Source organism: Phocoena phocoena, chromosome 7 (genome assembly GCF_963924675.1).
Source record: "Phocoena phocoena chromosome 7, mPhoPho1.1, whole genome shotgun sequence".
NCBI classification, from domain to species: domain Eukaryota; kingdom Metazoa; phylum Chordata; class Mammalia; order Artiodactyla; family Phocoenidae; genus Phocoena; species Phocoena phocoena.
Window position 1 is genome coordinate 37,569,364 of NC_089225.1, and position 10,963 is coordinate 37,580,326.

General features: G+C 40.1%; 1 pseudogene; it reads right to left on the minus strand.

Annotated features, from left to right (window-relative positions):
* Window positions 1-2,946: 2,946 nt before the first annotated feature.
* LOC136125362 (polycomb group RING finger protein 5 pseudogene) lies at window positions 2,947-3,966 on the minus strand (annotated as a pseudogene).
* Window positions 3,967-10,963: the final 6,997 nt, after the last annotated feature.

A 10,963-nucleotide genomic window follows, 5' to 3' on the forward strand; every position in this document is an offset into this window, starting at 1 on the left:
TCATTTAAGTTAGAGCAACTCTTTTTTAGTATCAGAATGAGATTCACCAGGATAAAAAATTTGGAGAATAGAATGAATTTCTTTCCTGAATAGCTAATTATACTTCTAAACTACTGCAAATAAATATACACAATATCCAATTCAATTTGAAGAACTGATCAGAAAAGTGATTGCAGTTGAGCTACAAGAAAAATTAGTGGAATGTTGATGCCAGCTCTATGCTAGAATCCCAGAATATCATCTTTGAATCTAGAGCAGTGTCTCTGGACAGCCTCTATGGTTACTATCTTTTCACTGCCTCTCCTTGTACTATTCTAGCAGGCAGTACTATTCTATTCTTCTAGTACTATTCTACTATTCTCGGCAGGCGGACTCTCAACCACTGCGCCACCAGGGAAGCTCCTTGATCGTTTGTTTTATCTTACCTTCCACAATGCTTAGGATAATGTGTGTATATAGTATAGCAGTATGTAGCATATAGAAGGAACACAAAAAGTAATCTACTGAAGGTCATGATCCCATGCTCTACCCACAACTCTTGGGCCCTTCAACAGCTCTGTGTCTTTTCCTCATGCTGTTCCCCATTGCCTTGAACAGGCTTTTCCTTTTACCTTTATGGAGAACTCCTTCTCTTTCAAGATTCAGCTTATATATCACTTATCCTCCCTAGCTATCTTTGGCTCTTCCTATCCCAGAAGTCTGACTCTCTGAAAGCAGAATAGGGCTTCCCTGGTGGCGCAGTGGTTGAGAGTCCGCCTGCCGATGCAGGGGACGCGGATTCGTGCCCTGGTCTGGGAAGATCCCACATGCCGCAGAGTGGCTGGGCCCGTGAGCCATGGCCGCTGAGCCTGCGCGTCCGGAGCCTGTGCTCTGCAACAGGAGAGGTCACAACAGTGAGGCCCGCGTACTGCAAAAAAAAAATAAAAATAAAAAATAAAAGCAGAATACATTTCTCCCTTATTTGTATTCCTACAATATATAATTCATTCTTTGTTATGTAGAAAGAACCTTTGGTGTGAGAGTCAGGCAGATTTGTGTTTGAAACTCAATTATCACTTGTGGTCTTGCATATTTTGTCTTTTTTAATGCTCAGTGTTTTGTTAAAATATGAAATTTAGGATGATAATTATTTATTTCACTGATTTCTTGAAGGGTTAAATAAAATAATAAATGTTCAGAACTTTGCCTAAATCCTGGCACATACTGGGTACTCAATTTTTATCTATCATAATGGCATTTATATTCATGTATTTTAGTTTTGTGGGCATCTATATACCTGCTATATTTTAATTGAATCTTACTTTTGTATCTGCAGAAGAAAGGACTGAAAAGGTCTATTGAATTAAATTGTTTTCTTTTTATTACACAAGTACTTCTGTGATGCTGAACACTTTATATCTGCACTATCCAATATGGTAGCCACTAGTCACATGTGATTATATTTAAATTAGTTAAAATTAAATACAATTAAAATTCAGTTCTTTATTCAAACAGTGTCTGGCGGTTACTGTATTGGACAGTGCAGATTTAAGAACATTTTCATCTTTGCAGAAAGTTCTTTTGGATGGTGCTGCTCTAGATTGCAATAGTACTGCTTCTAGCTCAGCATAATATTTCCAGCTTGGTCAGCTATCTCCTCCATCATTCTGGATCCTATATTTGTAGCAATCCAACTATGGTTTAATTTCACTTTTGAGCAGCCAAATCATACAACTAATTTATATAGAATTTACAATAAGTTAAATTACCAAGTGCTTTAACTTTTTTCTCTATAGTGCTTTCATAATATTTTGAAAGTATTGACTATACCAAGTGTTGGCAACTTTTTCTGTAAAGGGCCGGATACTAAATACTTTAGGCTTTGCAGGACATACCGTCTCTGTTGCAACTACTCAACCCTGCTATTGTAGCATGAAATCAGCCATAGACACTACGTAATAGTATGCATGTGGCTGTTTTATTTATAAACTAGGTTGTGGGCCACAGGTAGTTTCCAAGGCCTGGTCTATTTTCACAGACTTCACTGCTTCCTGTAGTGACATAGCCAGTCCTTTCTACCCTTTCCCCCTTTTTCTTTTGGATCAAAATAAGTCTACCTATAAACACTTTTAAATTGTTTTTTGCCAGACTGGAGAGAATCCAATCTCAGTTGGTACTAGGGGCTCACCTTCTCAAAGATTTCATCAGAATTCTGAAGGTTTACAGAGACCCCCAGAAAGTAAAGAGATATTAAGAGGTGCTAACATAGTATGCTTACTGTGTACCAAGCATTGTTTAAACCCATTACACCAGTTAGCTCTTTTAAACCTCACAACAACCTGCTTTATTGATGAGGCAAAGAGGTAAACCCAATCTAGACAACCGCACAGTATTAGTCTCTACACAAGCTTGCTTCCAGGCAGTGCTTGTGTCCTTGCTTTGACCTCCAAACTCTTTTTTTTTAAAACAGGACAGTGGCTCAAGAACCACTTTTCTAAATATATTTCCCATACAAAATAATTTCAAGATATAATAATTATTAGTTCCTTGTACAGTAGTCTATTTAAACAAGAATTAATCAAATAGTAAGTATGTGAAAACAGCAACACCACAAAGATTGAGCCATATTACTGGTGTAATCAAACATTAGAACAGTCTTGGAACAGGCAAGCAAAATATTCAGAAGGCTGAATCATGGCTGCACACCTAACTGATTTCAACCATGATTTGTACACTGTGAGACAGCACAGATACCTTATGCAGATGGTTCAGTAGCAGAATGGCACTTGGTTTGCTCTTAATAGAAGCAACATAAATGCAACTGACAATCTAGAGACAGACAACGGCCTTATTCACATGCTGAAAATCAGGTTGTGTCCCTCCAGTCCACACTCCATTCACTGTGCAGTCTGTCGATGAGTAAACACATAGTGCAGGATTCATTCAGTGGGATCTAGGCCTCGTGGTCTAAGCAAAATCAATTCTTGGTCGATACTGCAATACCATGGGGTATGGGGGTATGACTGATACGAAGGGCCATCCTGAGGGCAGACTTGCGAAGCTGAGCAGTTCAGACACCGAAAGTTTTTGCCTCTTAGTCTCCATCTTGTCATGTAGATGAACTCCATAGTATGGTCCTTCCCCATAATTTCACCATTGCACAGCACATTCAACTCATAAGAACTTGGAAGTTTTAGTTTTTTTTTTTTTTTTTTTTTTTTTTTGCGGTACATGGGCCTCTCACTGTTGTGGCCTCTCCCACTGCGGAGCACAGGCTCTGGACGCGCAGGCTCAGCGGCCATGGCTCACGGGCCCAGCCGCTCCGCATCATGTGGGATCTTCCCAGACCGGGGCACGAACCCTTGTCCCCTGCATCGGCAGGCGGACTCTCAACCACTGCGCCACCAGGGAAGCCCAGGAAGTTTTAGTTTTAAACTTAGAAATTTTTTAATAGTTCCCATAGTTATATGTGTAGAGCACCAAATGAATTTCTTCATTAAACCCTTTACTACATTGTCCCCTGATTGTCCATTATTTCATAAACAATCTAGACATATAGCAATCTATGGGTCACTTCTGTGATAGTCTTTATCATCTTGATTTTCCTCACCTTCATCTACTTTAGGCTTGTCAACTTTTGAAGTATCATCTTGTCCATTTTCTTGAGGCTTGTTTTTCTTCCAAAATTCAGACTCCCACTCAAGTTCTTATTCTCGTAGTAGTGACAAACTTAAATATAATTTCCTCTAATGTGTTATCCAACTTCAGCGTTTCTAACGGGTTTGTCTCATGAACCTGTTTGCCACACCTTGGGCAAATCATTGCTGTCTTCAAAGTGCTGGACAATACAGGTCTTACAGAAGGTATGGAGGCATTCTGTCACTGTAGCTGGCTTGATCAGATACAGATATAGCAGGTAAAGATTGAAATGTAAGGATTGATGTAAGGATAGAAGTGTTTCACCAGGTGTTTCCTCTGGGTAGCCATTCGTGGTTAGCTAGGACTGGCTCTAGTACTTCAGGCAAGCAGAGGTATGAAAGTATGATCCCAGGAGCTGGTGTGGAGTTCCCAACTGGATGTCCTGAGGCATGAAAACTGAAATCCAGACTTCTCATGAGATTGCTGGTCGTCACTCCTTTTGGTGATTCTGCTTTCCCATACAGTTCTGGAGGCTGGAAGTCTGAAATCAGGAAGGCACCATGGTTGGGTGCTGGTGAGAACCTTCTTCTGGTTTGCAGGTGGCCGACCATGGTTGTATCCTCACACATGTGAAGAGCAGAGTAGAGGAAGCAAGCTGTCTCATGATTCTTTGGCTGCACTGCAAGACATGTGGGATCTTGGTTCCTTGACCAGGGACCGCTGGACCACCTTCAAACTCTTTTTTTTTTTTTTTGTGGTACGCGGGCCTCTCACTGTTGTGGCCTCTCCCGTTGCAGAGCACAGGCTCCAGACGTGCAGGCTCAGGGCCATGGCTCATGGGCCCAGCCGCTTCACGGCATGTGGGATCTTCCTGGACTGGGGCATGAACCCGTGTCCCCTGCATCGGCAGGCGGACTCTCAACCACTGCACCACCAGGGAAGCCCCAAACTCTTTTTTAATCTGAATACTCTCACTCCCTGCTCTTGTTGCTCCCTGAGGCCTTCACTCATGCACATCCCCCAAACTCAGGAGATTAGCATAAATTCTTCAAAGCTCTATAAAAGACAGGAGTGTAGTTGTCTTCTAGTAGCTTCTTGTAAGCTACAAAAATCTATTCTTTCGGTGAACCCACTGGACATAATTTTAGTCCTCTTTTACTTGTCCTTTCAGCGTTTGACATGGTGGTCACTCCTCCTTGAAGTCTTTTCTCCGACCCCTGTGATGCCCACATCTGGCTTTCCTCCCATCCTTCAGGCCAGTCTTTCTCAGTCTCTTGGAAATCTTCTCTTTTAACCTTTAAAGACTGGTCTCCCATTCTTACTTTCCTCCCTCCTCTGCACACTTTCTCTGGGTGATCTCATAAGCCCTACTGCTTTAACTATTATTTGCATGAGGATGCTTCCCACATCTTTATCTCCAGAACTTCCTGAGCTCCAGTCTTACCATCCACGCAAGCAACTTGTCCATCTGGGTGTCTCATGAGCACATACAGCTCAGCATTTCTCAAACAGAAATAATTATTTTCCCTCTTAAGCCTGCTGTTTCTCTTATATTGCCTTCCTTTTTGAATTGATTTCCAAGCTGCATATCTGCTTGTCATCTGATTCCTCCTCTGACAGCCCTACCAATTACCAAGTCCTGGAAATTTTTTTTTTTAAATAAATTTAAAAAATTTTTGGCTGCATTGGGTCTTCTTTGCTGTGTGTGGGCTTTTCTCTAGTTGTGGCGAGCGGGGGATACTCTTCGTTGTGGCATGTGGGCTTCTCATCACAGTGGCTTCTCTATGTTGCGGAGCACAGGCTCTAGGCGTGCGGTCTCAGTAGTTGTGGCTCATGGGCTTAGTTGCTTCACAGCATGTGGGAACTTCCCCGACCAGGGCTCGAACCCATGTCCCCTGCATTGGCATGTCCATGTCCCCTCTTAACCACTGCACTACCAGGGAAGTCCCAAGTCCTAGAAATTTTGAATTACTTTGGGAAATCACTTTCAAAACCACTTATGTCTCACTTTTGTAACTTCCACTTGCCCACTTGTCTGTATTCCTGACCATCTCATAATTGGCCTTTCCTTCTATCAGTCTAGCTCTCCTTCCAGATAACTAGTCCTCATGATGCAGTCTGAGAGGTCATCCCAGTATGCAAATTGAACCATATTATTTTCCTGCTTGAACTCTTCATTGGTTTCCTGCTGCTCTTAGAATTGTGAATTTCATCAGCGACCAACAAGACCCTTCATGATCCTATCCCTTCTTACCTCTCCAGCACATCACAGTGTGTTCCTTTTCACCCTGTGCTCTGTTCATAGTGACCTTGAAGTCTTTGCATAAGCTCTTTCCTCAGCTTGGAACACATTTCCCTCAATTTGGCCACCTGGCCAACCCCTGCCCATTCCACTTTTTTTTTTTTTGGTGAGACAGACCTGTGCTTAGATGTTGCTTGCTCTCCATGCCTTCTGTGACTTCTGAGGTGCCTTCTCTAGTCCCTCAAACCAGGGTTAGGTGCCTCCTCTTTACTCTCACAGCACCTGTAACTAGTCCTATTCAGCATCTATCCTTCTAGGTTGCAATTGCCAAAGGTTGCTTATCTTTCCCATAGACTAAACTCTGGGAAGGCAGGGTTGGTCTTTCCTGCTCTTATAGCCCTACTGCTTGCACAGTGCCTAGTAGAAGCTCTATACATATTTAATAACTGAAAAAAAAAAAAAAAGATCAGAAAGAGGAAGCTAGGAATATGGGCTCTGGAGTGAAAAAAAAGAAAAAAACCCATGGGTTTAAATCCCACCTTTGCTCCTAATAGTTATATGACCACTGCTACTTGCTATATGACTTATGTTGACCTCCTGAAGCCTCAGTTTTGTCATATGTAACATGGGAATAATAGTAAAACCAAATTTACAGAGTTGTTTTCAGACTTCTGTGAGATAAAGCATGCAGATCAATTAGCCCTGTGACTGGAACATGGTCATTGCTCAATAAATGTCGCTATTAGTAGTACCGTCCTTTGCAAGGCACACAATGTCTAAAACCAGACTGCCAGGATTCAAATCCTGGCTTTAAAAGCGTAAACAGACTCACAGATACAGAGAACAAGCTATTGGTTGCCAGAGGGGAGGGGGTGGGTAGGATGGGTGAAATAGGTGAAGGGGTTAAGAGGTACAGATGACCAGTTATAAAATAAAAAAGTCACATGGGTGTAATGTACAGCACAGGGAATATAGTCCATAATTTTGTAATAGCTTTGTATGGTGCGTAATCTATAAAAATATCGAATCAGTATGTTGTACACCTTAAACTAATATAATATTGTAGTTCAACTATATTTCAATTTAAAAAAAAAACCTGGTTTTACATCCTACTAGGCATGGGACCTTGGGCAAGTCGTTAACCTCTCTGTGCCTCAGTGTCCACATGGTTAAAATGGGAAATTAACAGCATATGCCTTAAGGTATTATTGTGAGGGTGAAATGAGCGACTGTGACAAAGATTCTCTCCTTGACCAAACTTTATAGTCATGTTCTTTTGAGCCCTCTGCTCAACTAAACCTGACCCTTCGGACTTCTGTCTCCATCCTTGTAAAGTCTAGTTTTAGCAAGAATCCTGTCAAGTCAGTTTAGCAAGAATACTCCACTCTTGATATCTGATCACTCTTGACATATGATCAAATTCCTCATCACCCACCATCTCCCTGGTGATGTCTGATCACCCTTACCTGCCTTCAGCAAGAATCCTGTTAGGTTGGTGTAGCAAGAATTATGCTACCCTCTGAGACAGTTTTTCATCCACAGACCCCTCTACTTTTCTCCTAGGCTATAAATTCCAGTTTTTAACTTGTTGCATTCAGAATTGAGCCCAGTTCTATATTGAGATATTTTTTCTCCTATTGCAGTAGTCCTGAATAACAATCTGTTTTTATTGTTTAAACTACTGTCGGGGTCTGGTTTTTCTCTGACACCTGGCATACTATGTCAGGCTATGGGAACATTTGCCATTATTATTGCCTGTATAAAAAGGAAACTGCCCTTGCCTAAAGGAAATAGTAAAGTTTAATTTTTGTTTTTAGCCTCTTTCTGGAAGGGTAAGAAATATAACAGGAGCTGACAGTATTGTTCCAAATGAAAAGTAAAACACTGTCAATCTTTTAGACATTGGGCCCATTCAGTGCTTAGCAGCAGATGATCATAAAAACCTAGATGTTTTTCACAAATCAGATTATATAGGGATTTGTGACCAAACCTTCACTTTCTCAGGGATTTTCTGGTATTATGCAGTGAAAAATGCTGTGTTTTGCAAAGCTCAAAACTCATGGTATCACATGGGTAAAAATTATTTACAGGTAAGTTTAGTTGCTGTGGAATCATTTAAAATATTTTATATGATCAAAGAAGATGCTGGTAGGTTGCTTTAATATGTGATTTTTCAAATGTATAATAATGCTTTCTTTTTCTGAATTTCCACCATCCCTAGTCTTTCACTTCATGAAGAAGCATATACAACTCAGTTCTAGTCTTTTGTATTAACTCTCAGATAAACAGAATTTTCATGTCGGTTTTGGAAGTTTTCAAGAGATGTGTTTCTTATGAGAGCCTAAGAGCTGGGGGTAATTAATACACAAATGAACAAATAGTAGAAGGGAGTGATATATCAATGTCAGAATTCTGTAAGTATCAAATAACTTTTCTACAATTAGAAGCAGCATGCTTTATGATTTTAGTCACTGAATAAATAAACAGGGAGCCTGCGAAACACTGAGTCTTATAGGTGAGAATGAGTGTGGGAACCAAGGAGGTAGAAGTCTGTAAGAAGCCCTAAGCTCTAACATACTAGTTTAAAGAAAAAAAATCCCTAGGAGAAGGAATTGTCATGAAAAGAGGTTAAACTTGTATAAATATGGTGACTCTATTTTTATCTCCTTGCATTAATTGAAAGCTGTTTTTTTGTCTGATAACGTTTCCTTTCCAGTAGAAAATACTTACTAGGAGACAGTTTTCCACAGGTCTCTTGCGTTTCTGCATATCCTGTGAGTAGAGGCAATGGCTGCCTTTGTCTAGACTATCTTTTCAAGGATATTTGTATAGCAAACAGCCTTGGAAGATAAGATAGTGTCTCCCTTCAGAACAAAGGGCAGGCTCATCACAAAACGTTTGGGTTCCCAAAGCTCAGGGCTCCTCTTCTGCATTTCCAACCTGCTGAGTGTGCAGGTGTTTCCCTTGTCATCCCCATGAGGGAATTACATGTCCTGAAATGACACAAGAAAATGATAATATTCTGGCTACTACTATTGCTATAAAACTATCTATATATCTTTAGATATCTGTATCTATATATATCTATATGTATAGATATAAAGGAATCTTGTTTCTTCTGCCAGTACCCACGAAACTGTGTGTGGCAGCTAATTTGCTGCTTGCAAGTAGGATTAAATCTCAGAACCCTTCAAAATTCTTGACAATACTTTTCTTATGTTCTATTTCCAGAAAGAAAATTTATATATTCTTTGCTCTCCCATAATAATTTCTTGTTTTGAGTTTCCTTTACATGATTTTTTTCTCATTCCTTGTCTCAGCCACCTATAAACAACATATAGAGATTTTCCTACCATTCTTAATGATTTACTGCATCACTGATCTCTCTTTCTATTACCAGTCCTGAAGCACCTCCCTTGGGAACATCTTTATACTCCCTTTCCAGATTCTCAGATGCCTCAGTTCCAGTGGCCTCCATTAAAAAAAATTACTTAATTACCTGGTTTGAACTTAGTTAAACTAAGTCAGACTTAGTCAAACATCAGTCAAAACTCCACTGCCTGCAAGATTTCAAATTTTGAAATTTCCTCTTCTCACCACGACCTCGTCTTTTTCCTCTTCTACTCTATCATTCATCCTTAACTAGCTCCTGGCCTCATCTTTTCTTTTAGTCCTTTGATATACTTCTCTCAATTCTCACTTTACTTAATTTTGATTATAATATTGAGTGCTAAATACTCTGTTGTGCAAACACTCTTTTCTCACAACAAATTAGGAGGATAGGCACTATTACGATCTTGATTCCTCAGACTAAAACTTTGAGACTTAGGGGTGAAATAAAATTCCCAACACTACAGAGGTAGCAAGTTACAGAACAGGGGCTTCATTTAAAGGCTGATAAACTCTAGATCTATATCTGATTTCTGGCTTTACCACCTATTTTGTAACGATAAACTTTTAAAGTCCTATAGGCTACTCTGTAGAGTATTAGACTATTGTATATTGCAAAATAAAGTAAAAAATCTGGATAAATGTACCTATAAAATCCCTGCTACTTTCAGATTCATTCTACCATTGAGCAACTTTTTTTTTTTTTTTTTTTTTGCGGTATGCGGGCCTCTCACTGTTGTGGCCTCTCCCGTTGCGGAGCACAGGCTCCGGACGCGCAGGCTCAGCGGCCATGGCTCACAGACCCAGCCGCTCTGCAGCACGTGGGGTCTTCCCGGACCAGGGCACGAACCCGCATCCCCTGAATCGGCAGGCAGACTCTCAACCACTGCGCCACCAGGGAAGCCCCCATTCAGCAAATTTTTGATCACAGGTTGTTGTTGACTTTTTATCATATTTCTCACAATGATTGTTTAAAATCTTCTCCAAATTCCTCAAGCCTCCAATTCTATACTAGTCTCTCTGGTTTGAAGTCATCAGTAGAAGCTCTCAGTTCATTCCACTGAGGTTCATTCTCTTTCTCTTTCTTACTTCTTTCTCTCAGGATGCAATATCTTCCAAGCCTAGACCTTCCATCTGTGGTACATTAAAAAATTACTCTTACTCCTATAACTGCCAGGGCTTTATTTGCATTTTACTTTCTTGTATTTGGATTTCACTCCCTTCACTCACTGAAATGTGGGTCTCAGAAATACTGGTCGCAAAAATCAGTAAGTATTTTATAAACACTCAATTTAATCCCCTTCTGTTAGTTATCATTTTCACTACTTCTGTATAGCTTTTGATACTCCTTGTTTCCAAGTAAAAGCAAATGGCCAGGACTCCAAGCAAGGTCTCTGAATTTGGAACCAGCTTTGAACTTGGACTCTTCAACTAAACTAGCTATGAAATCTTAAATTTTAACCTCTCTGAGCCTTAGTTTCCACATCTCCAAATGAGAACTTTTATATATACCTTCAGGTTTCTTAGGAAGATAAAATGAAATTATAAAGTTCTGAGCATGTTTCTGATGAATAAGGAATCTTCAGTAAATGACAGCTATCTCTGTTATGTCATTAACACAGTGTCTGATACATAGTAATTTGTTTCTGTTTTCCTCCCCTAACTTCTCTTATTTTATGTGATGTTTCATATTATTTGTTTTCCATTTACTTT